Here is a 17,711-nt window from a genome sequence, read left to right as displayed (position 1 = left end):
GTAGACAAACCCAATGGCATCGAATACCCGATTCAGTCTCTTCTTTTTTCGGCCTCCGAAGGCTGCTGACATTGCATTATCTTCAGCCTTCGAGTAGGTCCCGAGTAGCTCATCACTTAAATTTTCAATGCTCTTCAACCAGTCATCATCAGGTTCAACGAATTTATCAGCATATTTGAATGTGTATTTCAGTCTAACTAGACCGCCTTCGTCGGGCTCTTTAATGGTCTCCTTCGGCATTTCCCACTTCTCCGCAAGTGGCCATACCCTGAATGCAATGTGTTCTTGGACCAAGTCCCTTGACCCAATAAACGAGCAGACTACCCCAAAGGCCCTTTGGCACTCTTCGGCGGCTTCGTCCATTTCAACCTTCGGCCTCCGAAGGCCGAAGCTTTGCCAAATAGGACGCATAATTATACCTTTGATGTCTTCTCGTCCTGATAAGTCATTCTTCACATAAAACCATTCTGTCATCCAATCCCCGGGCCATCTCTTCCGAAAGGTTGGTACGGGACAGCTTGCCCCGGACCGAGAAACGAAGCTGTAGCAGCCAAAGTTGTTATGGTACTGTTCCTTGCCCCAAGGCTTTGTTTCATATAATAATTCATGAACATTACAGAAGCTTCTCGCGTCAGGCTTCAGACCTTGGCTCCTCGCGGCCCACACGAAGATATTTAGCCTTATAATTGCCTCAGGAGTAAGTTGATGAAGATAGACTTCGAAGATTTTCAACACCTCCACGACGAAGCTGCTCAAGGGGAATCGCAGTCCAGCTTTCAAAAAGCTTCGGTACACCACAACTTCATTTTCCTCAGGGTGTGGACAAGTTTTTTCCCCTTCGTCCGCCCTCACAATGGACAGATCCCGGAAATACCTCCCTCTCATATTAACAAGATGTTTCTCTTTGATAGTTGATTTACCATAAACTGAATGGCTTGGTCGCCAGGGGCGATCTTCGGAGTCTTCGCCACCGCTGTCCACATCATAACTTTCACTGTCACCAGTATCTTCAGACAGTCCCTCCAGAATTTCCTTGGTAATCTTCTCTGTGTTGGACTTCGACATGGCTATAAGAAACCCTAGGTTCTTCTCTTCATCAAGACTCAGCTTCATCTCAGCAGCAGCCTTCTTAGCAGCTTCAGACATCTTCGGAAGCGCTAAAAAACTGTTTTTAAAAGCCGAAGCTTCAAAGCTAAAAACTTAGCAGTGCACAAGAGCTAAAAAAATGAATGAGCAGGAGTGGTTGGCCGGAAAGCGTGCGAAATAAGTTTGCGGCATGGCCGTATTTATACGCTTGATGCGTTGAAAGTTGAAAGACCCCACTTGTCATTGAATGTTGCTATTCTAGCAAAGGGAAGGTGTTTTTTCGGACCTTCGGCTCAAGGCCTTCGTCCATATCGCAATCTGAATTTATTATTTACAAATTAATATTGCGAGGGGCTACTATTGGGGGCCTTCGTCCTCCGAAGGTCCTCAAAAACATGATTTGACAATGTTTTCCGAGTGGATTATGTGAACAGGTATTTTCGGATCCAGAATTATGAATATGGAGCACGGCCAGGACGAAGCCTGAACCAGACGAAGGTCGAGTGTAGCCGAAGCTGTGCGCAGGGAAGCTTCGGCGCGATGGCAGAAGGGGGAACCGACTTAAAGATGAAAAGACTTCGGGGGCCTCGACAGATTTCCATAAGTCATCAACAAATGTAATGGACATGGATGTAATTTTACGTGGGCTGCGTCCCGCGTCTATAAATAGATGAACAGTACTCCCGTACTGGACACGCTGACTTGGCATTTGCTTTTGGCATCACGCTCGTACTTTTCACCTTCTCTCAGGACCGAAGGTACATTTGTAACTTGGAATCATTTCTGTTTTTCCATGTTAATAAAATAGAAATGATTCTATGGTGATGCTTATATCATATTTCATGCTTTATGTGAGTCCGTCGTCATTACTTGTTATGTTTACGAAGGTATGTCTCTCATGACCTTCGTCCGAGACTCATTATTTCCCGAAGGAACATAATGCTTCGAAGGACGAAGGATTTTAACACTTAACACTTTTTATGTTGCCTTGTTCTTAACTCTTAGCACTTGAGAACAAGTCCCCAACATCTATCTTAACCATATTCCCCAACCCCGATGATATACACTAACCTCGAATCAATGAGACCAAGACCAGAGAAGAGAAGATCGACCTCGACAAGGAAGGATAAAACAGTCAAAGTGAATCTCGAGATGAATCAAGACTTAAACATTGCTGGTGAAGTCTTTTCCTTGTCATAATCTTTCTTACCTCAACCTGTCCAGCTTATACCCTATATAATAGGTAACTAGATACCTAGGCTCTCCTAATCAACCCCTATTGACTATAAAAAAAAAGAGACTCCGGATTTTTGAACCAACTATAGACTAAAAGCAGAATTACAAACCCATTTCTTTTGTATCCCTTTTCTTACAAATCTCGGGGACGAGATTTCTGTTAAGGGGGTAGGATTTGTAACACCCACTTTGTAAGAAAAGTCTAGAAAGAGAAATTGTATTACTCTATATGTGTGTGTTATCTCTATTCACCATTTCATGTGAACACCACAATTAAACAAATATATAAATAAATAACAAAAGACACCCAAAATGACACATGCATCATGCTGGATTTTTTTTTGTGTGCATTTTGTGACAACATAAAATAATTTGAAGAATAAATATATTAAATTTCCCAAATAGAATTTGGAAAAATAAAAGGAGATCCTAGAATTTAGAAGAAAAGAAGCAAACGAACATTATGTGGAATAGAAATATGTATAAAAATATATATATAAATATTATTCCTACACAGATTTGAGTTTATACATTTGACTCAAAAGTGAATTTCTTCACAAGACTCAAATTCAAATTAGGAATTCAAATGAAAAGAAAATGACTCAAATAGGAAAAGGAAAAAAAGGAAGGGGCAGACCTGCGCCGGGGCCCAAAAACATCATAACTGACCCAACTCCCTTTCACGCCAGCCCACTCTCCTCGTCCCTTTTCTTTTTCTTGGAGTTACTTACACGTGGGCCGCTAGTGTCAGCCGGACACCACATCAATGATCGGTGGGCTCATCGTGCAGCCTCGCCATGCCGTGTGACCACGGTGCCGCGCTCGTGCTGACCGCGTGGGGCCCGCTACACAGGGCTTTCTCCAACCTGCAATCCCACATGTCGCAACAAACATAGGAATTGAATCGATCTGGTGCGGCGTTCGCGGAGCTCCCCAACAAATCTGCCGTGATCACCGGGCGGGTTTGCCAACGCGGACCCATGATAAAACCAGCCCCCTGGCTCATCCATCTACTTGCTCTCGAGCCGCGCCATTGATGCAGTCGCTGGGGGCCTCGGGCTAGGGAGATGAGAGAGAGAAGGCAAGGACACCCACACAGAGAGAAAGAAACAATCCGCCGTATGGGCTGGTACTCCTACCTCGCCGGAGGCACCTCTGGGGGGTTCGCTGGGTGAGTTTCCTATGGAGTCCGTGGTTCGACGCCGGGCAGCTGCAAACCAAGGTCAAGGTCGCCGCGGTTTGCCTAGCTACGTAGACAGAGCTTCGTCGCTGCGTCTAGATTATTGGTGAGCCACCTCCTTGAACCAATCTTGCTGACTCGATTCTACCCCTGTGTACTGCTTGTTGGGTTGGGAGTTGGCGCTCGGATGGCTGGTGTGTGCGTTGGGCACCGTCTCGACTAACGGCGCCGCCGTCCTGATTGCCGAGGAGGAAGACGAGTGGAGATGTGCTGAGCCGTGAGATATGGATGGGCGGCTCAGATTAGGGGACGCGTACCGCTTCGGTGCGTTTGATCCGGGCCATCGGATCAAGATCGGATGGCAGTGGGTGGACCAAGATTCATTAAACCTGGGTCGTCAGATCGTGATCCGAGGGCCGTCCTCGTGTACCGTTTCAGCTGAGATACGATCTAATCTGGGCCCCTGAATTGGGATCGGACGGCTGGAATTAACCGATACCCTTTCGCCGAGCCATAATTGCAAAAGAGCCCCCGAAGTATGTAGATATCAACCCGCAGTCCGCGGTATAGAATTCTGAGTCTTAGGGATTCTTCTGAAATAGCCCCTGCGCTTCGGCTTATTTGAGGCCCAGTCCAATACAGAGTTAAAATTGATAAAATGAATTGGGAATTCGATTTTTAATATAAAAATAAACCCTAGAACTTGTATAATCCATAGAAAATTCATATGAAGTCCAAACTTGCCCATTCCAGTTCCTATAATTTTATAATATTATTGTTTATCATTCAGTGCCACTGGTTTTACATAAAAGTCACATTAAAATTGTTATCTTAATTAATCTTGTAATAAGCACATAGAATCTTTGGAAATTCATAACTTAAAACCTATAACTCCAAAATTAATAATTCTTGTTCCTACGATCTCGTAGCAACGCGAAGATTATTATTATTCAGTTTGTACTTATGTTTGGTGTGATGTTAATTTTGCCTATACACTGCTTGTTTGTATTGCTACGACTAGCAGAGAGGTCACGAGCCACCTGAAGATCATCCTGGTACCTGGAATCTCAAGTCCCAGGCAAGTTGTGCCCTTGATCACTTCTTTTACCCACTCATGTTCTGATTAATCATAATGATCTGCATAGGTTAATTTTGATGGGACCCAATAGGTCACCCTAGTTTGTTCGTCCTGAATACCTTGTTTACCCCTGAATCACTTGGGTAGTTCTGCTACTGCTTTATATGGTTTTGGGTTAATATTTCATTACATCTATGTTCCAATTATGTTGTTATTCTATTTATGTTCATGACAAGATCATTAAATGTTAATTGGAACATAGAGCTTAACTTGAGAACCACGTGCCACCACAAGGGTTTAATGGGACGCCCTTGGCTGACTAATTAGGAAAGCTAGTGGAGGACTACCTTACCCGAAAGGGGCAAGGGCAGTAGGGGGAGTGGTCAGTGTAGGGAGGCCCTCGGGAGGATTTTGCTGTGATGGCGGTCCTGCAAGGGATTTCTGGGAAGGCCCTCGGGAGGATTTTGCTGTGATGGCGGTCCTGCAAGGGATTCCTGGGGAGGCCCTCGGGAGGATTTTGCTGTGATGGCGGTCCTGCAAGGGATTCCTGCATTGGAGCTTCCTATAAACTGTAGCGGGTTTTCTGAAGCTAGTGGAACTTTGTAAAGGCCTCGTAGTGTTACCCTGCCTCGCCTCCTCGGTAGAGGTGTATGGGAAGTCGCGATCTCTTGGCAGATGGGTAACATGACTTGTGGGTAAAGGGTACCACCTCTGCAGAGTGTAAAAACTGGTATACTAGCCGAGCTCACGGTCATGAGCAGCTCAGGACTCTCTGATGATTAAATTATGGAACTAAATTCAATTTGTCATATGCATTGCATCGCGGGTGAAGTTGTTATTTTTGTTCTACTACTTAATTGGGTTTGGTATTTACTTATACTTAGTAACTGCTAATAAAATTTTGACCAACTTTAAAAGCAATGCTCAGCTCTAACCATCTTCTTTGGTAAGCCTTACACTTCACGTGAGCTCCCACCTTTGGCGAGTTCATGCACATTATTCCCCACAACTTGTTGAGCGATGAACGTATGTGAGCTCACTCTTGCTGTCTCACATACACCACAGGTCAAGACCAGGTACTGCAGGATGATGCTCATGGAGGATGCTGCGATGAGTTCGTGAGTGGTCTAGGTCGTCGTCTCCCAGTCAACTTTGGGTTGCTGGACCGTTGTCTCCTTATAATGTAATTATTTATTTTGTATAGAACTCCTGTTATATATAAAGATGTGACATTCGATCCTGTGCCACTTTACATCATATGTGTGAGACTTGGTCCCAGCATACCTGGTGTTTATGTTAGCGCCCGGGTTTTGGACCCCTAAAAATCCGGGTGTTACAAGACCTTCCCAACCAGGGTCCTGGATGTTGCGTGTACTCCACATTGCCCAGCATGAACCTCATTTAGAAGTTGCTTTCCAGTAGTTGAGAGAATGCATTTCATGAGGACTCCTGATGCACCCCTTCTGTATAGTGTTTCCCCAATGAGTGTATAGTGAGCTGATTGTCTTGCGATGCACTCGGCTGTATTTTTGTCATCTGGCTCTTCCTCATTTTTTATATATTTGATGATCGGCCCCCTCCAGTCATCAGAATCTGACTCTGGTTGGCTCAAAGTGTTACATTCTTCTGCTCCATGCAGTGAGATGCTTGGGTGTGATATTTCTTGAACAAAAACTCCAGGTGGGACCTGAGTTCGACTGGATCCTAGCTTGGATAATACATCAGCTGCCGTGTTTCGATCTCTCTCTACATGGTGAAATTCTAGACCTTCAAATTTGTCTTCTAGTTTCCGGACGGCAGTGCAGTATTTTCCCATGGAATCGCTTGAACAATCCCATTCTTTGTTTATCTGAATTATGACTACCAGAGAATCTCCATATACCATCAGTCTCTTGATTCCCAGCGATATAGCAATGTTTAGTCCATGAATCAGAGCTTTATATTCTGCTGCATTGTTAGAGGCTGGAAATAACAACTGAAGGGCATATCTGAGATGTTCGCCTCCAGGTGCAGTAAAGAGGATCCCTGCGCCTGCTCCCTGCAGCTTTAACGAGCCATCGAAATACATTCGCCATACTTCTGCGGTTTCCGGGTTATCCGGTACTTGTTGTTCAGTCCACTCCGATACGAAGTCAACCAGTGCTTGAGTTTTAATGGCAGTCGAGGTCGAAATTCAATGTCATGAGATCCCAGCTCGCAGTCCCACTTGGCTATTCTCCCGATGGCTTCTTTGTTGTGAAGAATATCTCCTACCGGAAATCCAGTGACTACTATGACTTTGTGGTCGTCGAATTAGTGATGGAGCTTGCGTGCACTTAGAAGTACTAAATATAATAGCTTCTGAACTTGAGGGTATTTCTTCTTCGAGGGACCCAGAACTTCACTGATGAAATAAACAGGATGTTGTACTGGGTATGCATGTCCTTCTTCTGCTCGCTCGACTACCAACGCGGTGCTCACCACGTGAGTCGTGCAAGAGATATATAGCAGCAGATCTTCAGCTGGTTGAGTTGGCGTGGCTCGACGCGGTGGTTTCAGCACTGGTGGTGTCGTCAAGAATTTTTTCAATGCATCTAGGGCTTCCTGTGCTTCTGAAGTCCACTGAAATTTGTCCACCTTCTTGAGTAAATTATAAAGTGGTAAGCCTTTTTCTCCCAGCCTGGATATAAATCTGATCAGAGCTGCCATACATCCGGTAAGTCTTTGAACTTTCTTCTGTGATCATGGTGCTTCCATTCTCATGATAGCCTCGATCTTTTCTGGATTAGCTTCAATCCCCCGGTGGCTGACAATAAACCCGAGTAACTTTCCTACTAGTACTCCGAAAACACATTTTTCGGGATTAAGCTTCCATCGATATCGCCATAGACTGTTGAAAACCAGCTGTAAATCTTCAATGAAATTTTCTGAATTTTCTGTTTTGATTACCACATCGTCTACATAAGCTTCCACACGCTTGCCCCAGTGATCGGCTAAGCATGTTTGAATAGCTCTCTGGTAAGTCGCTCCAGTGTTTTTGAGGCCGAACGGCATGGAGGTATAACAGAAAGCTCCGAAAGGAGTGATGAATGCTGTTTTTTCCTCGTCTTCTTTTGCCAGACTGATCTGATGATACCCAGAGTAGCAATCCAAGAAAGACAACAAAGAACATCCAGCGGTGGAATCTACCACCTGATCTATCCTAGGAAGCCCAAAGGGATCCTTTGGATAGTGTTTGTTGAGATCCGTATAGTCGACGCACATGTGCCAATCCACTTTAATCTTTTTGAGTACAAGAACAGGGTTGGCTAACCACTTGGGATGTAACACCTATCTAATAAATCCAGCCGCGACCAAGCGAGCCAGCTCAGCGTGGATGGCCTCTCTCTAGTCGGGCGTGAAACGACGCAATTTTTGCCGAATCGGCCTCGCCTGGGGGTAGACCTTCAATTTGTGCTCGGCCAGTTCTCTTGGGACTCCCGACATATCCGCAGGTTGCCATGCGAATACGTCTCGGTTATCTTGCAGGAACTGGACGAGTGCGCCTTCCTATTTGTCATCCAGGCTAGAGCTGATGATGGCGGTTTTGCGTTCATCAGTGAACCCAAGGTTGATTCTTTTGGTCTATTCAGTCGACCGCATAGAGGTCGCGGCTTGAGCCTCGTTCGCGGGTACCGCGAGGTCTTCTTCAGGCTTTGAGTTTGCCTGCGCAGAAGAAGTCGCTGATGGTTTGGTGGTGAGGGCCGCCTGAATGGCCACTCGGAAACACTCTGCGGCGCCTTGGAAGTCAGTGCGCACAGTTATGATCCCTTGTGGCCCTGGCATCTTCAATATCATGTAGGTATAATGCGGAATGGCCATGAACTTTGCTAATCCAGGCCTCCCGATGATGCCGTTGTACCGCAGTCGAAGTTCGCCACTTCGAACCTTAGGAACTCGGTTCTGTAGTTCTCCGGAGTTCCGAAGGTGACCGGCATGTAGATGTGGCCCAGCGGGTATTCTCCTTCAGTCGGCACAATGCCGAAGAAAGGAGTGTCTGACTCGTGGAGCTCTTTGATGTGAACTCCCAAGCCTTGGAGTGTCCGGGGAAGGTGACGTTGATGCTGCTCCCCCCATCCACTAATACCTTCTTCACCCTGCTCTCTCGGATCACCGGATCGACGAGGAGCGGGTATTTGCCTGGGTGGTCAAAGTTGAGCCACTGATCCGCCCGAGTGAAGGTGATCGGATGCTCCAACCATCGGTATGGGGCGGGAGGACCGGTAGTTGCCACCAGTATCTGGCGATCGTTGAGCTTTTGTTGTCTCTTGTTCTCCTGCGATCCATGTCCACCGAAGATGACATTAACCTCTCTGTCGACACGTGGGAAGGCTCCACCTCCTCCCTCCTCCTGTGGCTGGGGTTGTCGCGGTTCTCCTGGTCCTCCTCGCGGCTGGGGAGGAGGTAGAGGTTGGAAGGGTCAGCCATGCCCGACGGAGTGCTTGAAGTCTCTGCATTTCCGAAGGGTGTGGCGCATGTCCTTGTGGTACGGGCATTGGGCGTCGAGGATGTCGTCCAGCGTGCGTTCGCCTCCACGAGGTCCTCCTCGGGCGCGAGAGGCAGGTGGTCCGGCGGCGTGAACTTCTTCGTGAGGCCTCTTCTCCCAATGCTTGTCGGGCTGTTGGTTCGTGTCGCGTCGCGGTGCCACTGGTGCAGGCTTCGCTCCTCCGATAAGGTCCTGAGCTCGCTCGTCGGTGGTGATGTAGAGGTCGGCTTCCCGGAACAGTTGCTCGGAGGTAGTCGGCGCCTTCTGTAATATGGTTCGGACGAAGATTGAGTTATTGGATCCCCTGTAGAAGTCCTCGATCACTGCCGCCTCCGCGACCTCGGGGATATGATTTTTCATGGTCTGGAACCTTTTGAGGTATGACCAGAGAGTTTCGTCCCTCGGCGCTTGATGGATTTGAGGTCCCATGGTTGCACCGATTTGTCGGAGAGAGACTGAAAATTGGCGGTGAAGCGCCGACTGAAGTCGCTCCAGTCGTCGATGCAGTGTCGGGGTAGGTGTCGCAGCCATTGCAGCGCGTCTTGCCCGAGGACGATAGGTAAGTACGCGGTCATTACATCCTCGGTCGCCCCAACAGCTCGGGCAGCGGTGGTGTAGACGGTCAGCCAGCCTCCCGGATCCTGCTTAGGTTCATATTTGTCGATGTTGGATACCTTGAAGTTAGGTGGCCATTGAATTGCCCTGAGGCGTGAAGTAAGTGCCGATACTCCACATGTGTCCTCCTGTCGTCGATGATGTTGTCTATCCCAGGGAGGGGAGTGGTCGTCGTGGTGCCTCGACCGTCCCCGGGTGGTGCCACCAGTTGAAGCCGTGGCTGACTCGGTCCTGGTAGCCTGACTCCGTGCTGGGACGCCATTGTCTCAGTCGTACTCTTCCCAGCGACGGATCTCGTTCTCGTGTCGTCGTTCACGCGAAGCATTGATAGAGCTCCGCGCGTCCCGGCAACTGTTGATGGCGTGTCGTAGATCGTTCGGCGGGTGAGCGAGGGGTAGAAGGTGATTGGCTGCTTGAGTGAACAGCCGCCGATAGCCCTCGGCATCGGGGGTCCGAGGGAGGCCATCAGCAATCCGAGCCAATACCCCTCCGACTTCACTCGGCGTGTTCATGGCTCGGGCGAAGTCGGGGTTCAGGTTGCGCCCGAAGAGTGGATTTTCCCGACGTTGCCTTGTCTCCTGCTCGGCCTGTTCTTGAGCCCGTCAACGATCACGCCATCGGGAGTTTCTTCGTTCCCTGAAGACACGTTCCTCCGGAGTTTCTCCTATCTCTGAGACCTCATCTCGCGATACAGGTTGCGCCGGGCCCCGCTCTCCGGCCTCGTGATGCCGCCGGATATTTCGGCGTCGGTTCCTCCGTCGGCGGGATTCCCGCTGAGGAGGTTCCTCTCCGGGTGCAGTCGGCTCGTCGTCGGAGATGGGGGGCGACTCCACTCTCCCGATGAAGAGGACGTCGGGGTAGAATGGAGTAGCTATCACGGCGATCTTCTTTCTGTTCTCCTTTGAGGGTGGAGGCACAGAAAGATCAGCTTGATGATCCTTTGCTTCTTTTTTCCTTGTGATCCGTGTCCATTCTCTCGTCGGAGAGGTGGACGGCGGAGTTCTTCGAGCTGAAGGACCCTCAGCTCCTATCTTGCTGGAGGTGATCTTTTTTAGGAGCGCTGGAGGTTGCACCTTTTCCTGCCTCGCCCCAATTTTCTTGGAGATTTCTGAGGAAGGCTTTCTCTCTGGCGGATCCGCGAGGCGGTACAGAGTTCCCTCCTCATCCGCTACAGATGAGATAGTACCGAAGCAGAATATGGATCCGGGGCGGAGGATGATCTTGTGCTGGAAGGTGACGGCCATTGAGCTAGCTTGGATCGATGACACACCCCCTACCTGGCGCGCCAGCTGTCGGAGTTTCGGGCCCGACCGCGCACCCAGGGTTACCCCCAAGGTGCTTTTAGGAGTAGGACGGTATTACCGACTGTAGCTCGATGGTTCGTGCTGGGCGCACGAGAAATAGTAGACAATGATGTTCAGGTTCGGGCCGCTTTGAGATGCGTAACACCCTACGTCCTGGCTGGAATGCTTTATGCGATGGGTTACAAGGGAGCTCTCTAGTGCTGGAAAACGTAGAGAGCGGGGTGGATGGCTAAGTGATGAATGATGTCTCCCGTCTTGAAGGGGTGCTCCCTAGGCCTTACATACTCGACCGTGGGGCATTACATGTGGATATGATAACAACGTGTGCCAAAGTAATAGCGAACTAACTGAGTCTATCTTCCTATACTTCAGCTGACTCATCCTCGCTTAGTTCCGATGTACGGGGCCCCTGCGCGGGAAGGTCGGGTCACTGTTGCGATCACTGCTCGAATTTGTTGGGCCGTCTGGGCCTGCGCTGACCTAGCCTTGTGCTAATCCGTTCCACTGGTCACTCCTCCCAGGCCCACGAGGACATGATGCGCCGACCTCGAATTATGGGGCCCTTGGGCCTTTCGTGAGGTCTTTTATCCTTCTAGTGAACCCGGGGGATATCTGTCCCCCACAGTTACGGTTCTTGATGCGCAAGGCCCACAGCTGTAGCTGTTCCTCTGCTGAAACATCGATGACTTCGCCATCCTCAATGGCGTCCTCGCCCTCTAGTGGAGCGAAGAGTGGGGGAGGTGCGGTTGTCCTCCGGAGCTGCAGGTGCGGAGGGTGCCTTCGGGTGTAGGATGTTCATTGCGCTGTCTCTTGCTGAGTGCGTCGTCTTCGCAGGCTTCTTGGTAGGTGGTGTCGATAAGGGCCTTGCCCTTTTTCTCGTCCAGCAGCGCTGCCTTCGCTGCTTCGTCAACGGATGGGGCTCGATGCCTTCGCTCTCTTGGGTGCCATCGCGGGTGGTTTTTCGTAACACGAACGGTGGGCGCCAAATGTTGGAACTTGCTCTCCTGGGCAAGTTGATCCAACAGAGGAATGAAAGCAACGTAAACAAGGTTTTGACTCGAGGCGGCAATAGCTCTGTTAATCCAGCCTCTCAAGGGCACTATACGGGGGTATTTATAGGTGCCTGAGTGCCTAACGTCTTGGAGTAAGGACGCATGTGCCCTCAGGCACCTAGGATGTCCCCGGAATATTCCCATAAAGTGGGGTTACAGACTGTCATTACAGAAAAGCCATTACAAATCGGGCCCGTAATACACTTAGCCATGCGGGGCCTGTTACAATGGGTCGAATTCCACGTGGGCCTTCGTGTTCGACGAGGACACAGGACATGGGCGACCTCGTCGTAGGCCTTCGTCTTGCAGCGTAGTGGACGAAGGGTGGAACCTGCCGGTCGTTTTGCCTCCGTTGGTGCAGCGAGATTGGCTAAGGCATCGAGCGAAGGGTAGCGTCTTCGCCTTCGCCCCAACAGTCGATCAGTGACATGTTCTTCCCTTCTACAACACCATTTTGTTGTGGTGTGTAGGAAGCGAAGAACTCATGCTTGATGCCTTCCTTCTCAAGATACTCTTCCACTTAAAGATTCTTGAATTCAGATCCATTGTCGCTACTGATCTTCTTCACCTTGAGCTCAGACTCATTTTGGGCTCTTTTTAGGAATCTCTTTAGTGTACTTTGGGTTTCTTATTTGTCCTGCAAAAAGAATACCCAAGTGAAGAGGGAAAAGTCATCAACAATTACAAGACCATACTTACTTCCCCCGATGCTAAAATAAGCAACAGGCCCGAAGAGATCCATATGGAGGAGTTCCAGTGGTCTTGACGTTGTCATCACATTTTTGCTTGGATGAGTAGTTCCCACCTGCATTCCTACCTGGCACGCTGCATAAGGTCTGCCTTTCTCAAAATAGACATCGGTTAGTCCTAACACATGTTCTCTCTTTAGAAGCTTATGAAGATTCTTCATCCCAACATGTACTAGACGGCAGTGCCAGCGCCAACCCATATTAGTCTTAGCTATTAAACATGCATCTAGATCGGCATTCTGTTTAGTGAAATCAACTAAATAAAGCTTGCCATCTAATACACCTTTAAAAGCTAATGAACCATCACTTCTTCTAAAGATAGATACATTAATATTTGTAAATAAACAATTATAGCCCATATGACATCATTGACTTACAGAAAGTAAATTGTAACCAAGCGATTCTACTAAGAACACATTAGAAATTGAATGCTTGGTAGTGATGGCTACTTTACCCAAACCTTTAACTTTGCCTTGATTCCCATCTACAAATATGATCGTGTCGTGGGAATCCTTGTTCTTTGTTGAAACCGGACCGCCGACACACGGCATGTCCGTTGGGGCCACCCGCACATACGGCGCGCCCACCCAGGCTGTCGGGCCGCGACACACGCGCCCGTACGTATAGCAGCGGGCTTTAGGTCTCTTGGGCCAACACTCCCCCAAAAAGCTAGCCTGTTAGGGGTTGCCACCCTCAACCATATAAACCATGCTTTTCCATTCTCACCAGACAATGTGGGACTATTCCAACAATCTTCCCCTCACACATTGTGAGCCGAGATTTGTCTGAGAATGCACTGGTCAACCTGGCTCCGATACCAATTGTTAAAACCGGACCGCCGACACACGGCATGTCCATTGGGGCCACCCGCACATACGGCGCGCCCACCCAGGCTGTCGGGCCGCGACACACGCGCCCGTACGTATAGCAGCGGGCTTTAGGTCTCTTGGGCCAACACTCCCCCAAAAAGCTAGCCTGTTAGGGGTTGCCACCCTCAACCATATAAACCATGCTTTTCCATTCTCACCAGACAATGTGGGACTATTCCAACAATCTTGACGTAGGAGGTGAACATCTTGTTCTCCCTCGACATGTGGTTTGTGCATCCACTATCAATAATCCAGCTTGCGCCCCCGGATGCATAAACCTACAAGGTGATTTAAGCTTGGGTTTTAGGTACCCAACTCTTGTTGGGTCCTACAAGGTTAGCCACATAAGACTTTGGAACCTAGATGCAAGTTTTGTCTCTCTTGCACTTAGGCCCCAAATTTCTAGCAACTACTGTTGGGGGCCTTCCTCTTCCGAAGGTCCTCAAAAACGTGACTGACCATATGTTTTCAGTATGACGTGGATTATTACAGGAGGCTTCGGCTTCGGAATGAAGGTCTTCTCTCGTGACAAGGGTAAAGGTGTAACCCGAAGGTGATGAAAATGGACGACGAAGCTATAGCCAAAGAGCTTCGGCTTGAAGTGATGACAAAGACCAAGTACGATGATGACTGAAAAGGGACAAAGACTATTTGATCCTTAATAATTCGTGTTATGATAATAGATGAATCTTAAGGGCATAAATGTACTTTCACTCGGGCTGTGCCCCATGCCTATAAATAGATGAACAGTAGCATCGTACTGTTCACACTGAATTGTAATCACTCTCCCGTGTCTTCACCTTCGAGCAAGCCGAAGGTATCAATGTAATACCAATACTGTAAATATTCATACATATTTTCATAGAATTCAAATATGTAGAATTGATGATATGCAGTTACTATCTTCATCTCTTTGCATTTCTGTTCACATAATAAATGATGAAGGTATGTCCTTCTTAACCTTCGCCTGATGAGCATTAAACCGGTGTGGAAATAATGCTTCGGAAGACGAAGATCCATAATAATTAACAATTGTGTTGCCTTGTTCTTGACATACAACATTTGAGAACAAGTGACCAACATTGGCGCGCACCTCCGGTGAATTCAAACGACCACCTTCAGCAAGCATTCACCTTCGTCATGCTGCCGAAGAAGACAACAACGCCAGGGGCTGCCTTGCAGCCACTAGACACAAATCAGGATACACTCTCCCTACGAGAAGCTAGAAGCCAGAAGAGAAAGGCTACCAGCCCAACACCTCAGGAGGAGGAGTTGGATCAGGACATTAGGGACTTGGAGGCCATTCATCAGCAAGTACAAAGGAAAAGAGAAAAGATGCTTCAGCTAGCTGACCTTCAGAAGAAGATTGACGAAGCTGCCGAGGAAATGCGCCACCTCACTCAGGATGACCAAGACCGAAGGCCCCAACACAGGGAGCTTCGTCAAGAAAGCCCAATCAATGATGATGAATGGTACGACGACTTTCACCATGGTAACTTTGCTTTCGATGATGCTTCTCCTTTGGCAGCAGAGTTGCAGGCTACCCCATGGCCACCATCTTACAAGCCACCTGAGCTCCCCATGTATGATGGGCACTCAGATCCGAAGCAGTTCCTGATGAGCTACGAGACTACCATATCCTTGTATGGGGGCAATACTGTTGTCATGGCGTAGTCCTTTGTCATGGCAGTCAGAAGTGTGCCTCAGACATTGTCACAGAACCTCCCAAGGTATTAGGCTCACCTCCAGATGTCCTTGTCCTAAGGACCTCAGACAGTCATGTAGGTGCGCATAATCACTTGGCAAGTTCGGTTAAACGTATCTTCACCATATCGCCCAAGAGCGCTTCACCCATCACGCAGACATTACACACATAATCGGAGTAAAGAATGAGCAGAAAGGATTACAATAACATAATTTACATTCATATAAAATATAGAGAGAGTATTTATTACATAACTGGTGTTCGAGTGCAGCACTTATTATTACATAACTGGGAGGCAAAACACCCTCCCGCTAACAAGTTTACTGATTTTCCTCCTGCTTTGGCACCACCTTGCAGCAGAAACAACAGAACTCAGTTGTTTTCTCACCTACAACAACATGGGTTCGAAAACCCTGAGTACGGAGTATACTTTCGCAAGTCTTACTTGTCAAAGGAAAAAGACTCTCAAGGATATGCTGGCTTCTAGGAATCAAGGTTAAGTTCATCAAAATTCAAAGACTCATGTTTGCAGAAAAGCTTACTACGAGTGGATCCTTAAAAAGTCCATTTTTATTATACGGTTAAGTAGTTACCTGCATCTAGAGTTCTTTCTATCCTAGTTCAGGCACTTGGCCTACATTAGCTGTCTTTTATCAACCCTTTCAGTTCACTAGATTGCTACGTGTAAGTCAGTGACCAAGTCTTCATTTCCGAGAAGTAACGGCGATCCGAATCAATTAATACCCAGCCAGGGATCTCCAATCACACGACATATGTAGCACTTAACCCTTGCATATGTCAACTCGCCACCAGGTTTCTCAAGACCAGAATGGGTTCACGCCAACCGAGAGCACAGATACACCACCGTCTAGCCTCTTGCCACGAAGGGTACACGCTACTCTCGCCATCTCTCCACTCCTATTGCGTGGTGGCCTTTCTGGTATTGGTCCAACCGAGGCAAAGCTTACCCATGACAAGGCATATGGCCAGTTAAAAGGTCCTCGGTCAGCAGGCCTACATCGACTTAGTTCTTAAGCGACTCAGGCGGAGACACTACACCGAGACTTCCTTCTCGTGAAAGTCACCCACCTGGTCTCGTCTTTATCATTTAAAACCAAAGTTTGGTACCTGGCAGAGGTACATCTTTTCAGATGTTGAACCCATCACGACCATGATGGATTCACCATCACAAGTCTTTTCTTTGTAAAATTTCCCATCCCATATGAAGCATCACCTTTTGTTTAAAACAAAACATTTTGTTTTCTAGAGCAAAGCTAAGCATTAGAAAACTTTTAAGTAAAACAGGTGATAAGGAATAGTAATCAGTTTCCAAGGAAGGGAACACAACAATTATTTAGCACACAACTCCTATCACCTAATGCATCATTTCAAGTGATAAAGAGTTTAAAACAACAAGGAAATGGGTAAATGCACCAGGGCTTGCCTTGTGTTGCAGGAGGTTCTGGTCTGTTCCACAAATGTCAAAGTTGAAGTTGTTCTCGGCTTGAGGATTCTCAGCTGGAGTGACAACTTCTTCTTCAACCACAATCTCTTCCTCGTTTTCTATACATAACAATACATATACATGAATGCTTATGTGATGCTTTGAATATGCAGTTATATAATAGAAACATACTAAGTTGTATCTTGAATACAACTTTCCTTCACGGTACATGTTGGGGGCCTTCGGCTTCCGAAGGTCCTCAAAAACATGATTTAACAATGTTTCTGGAGTATAATGTGTGAACAGGTATCTTCGGACTCGAATCGGTACCACAGTGGGAGAATCCCAAAGAATACGAAGGTTGATACAAGGCCGAAGCTGTGAGCAGGAAAGCTTCGGCGGGACAGCAGAAAAGGAAACCGACTTAAAGATGAAAAGGCTATTTAGACCTCGGTGGATTACTATAGAATTACTACCAAATGTAAAGGGCATGGGTGTAATTTTATATGGGTTGTGTCCCGTGCCTATAAATAGGTGAACAGTGCCCCCATACTGTTCACGCTGACTTGGCATTTGCTTTTGCATCACACTTGTACTTTCACCTTCTTTCAAGCCAAAGGTACATTTGTAATTTGATATTATTTCTACTTTTCTATAATAATAATACAAAAATGAGTTGATAATAATACATAATTATTTATGTTATCTTTTATGTTTCATATGATTCCTTCTTCATTATTATATGTTGTGTTTATGAAGGAATGTCCTCTATAACCTTCGTCCAAAAATCATTATATCCTAAGGGAAATAATGCTTCGATGGACGAAGGACTTTAATGTATAACATTTCTTGTGTTGCCTTGTTCTTAATTTATAGCATTTGAGAACAA

This window comes from Zea mays, chromosome 3, assembly GCF_902167145.1.
Source record: "Zea mays cultivar B73 chromosome 3, Zm-B73-REFERENCE-NAM-5.0, whole genome shotgun sequence".
Taxonomy (NCBI): domain Eukaryota; kingdom Viridiplantae; phylum Streptophyta; class Magnoliopsida; order Poales; family Poaceae; genus Zea; species Zea mays.
This window is presented reverse-complemented; position numbering follows the sequence as displayed.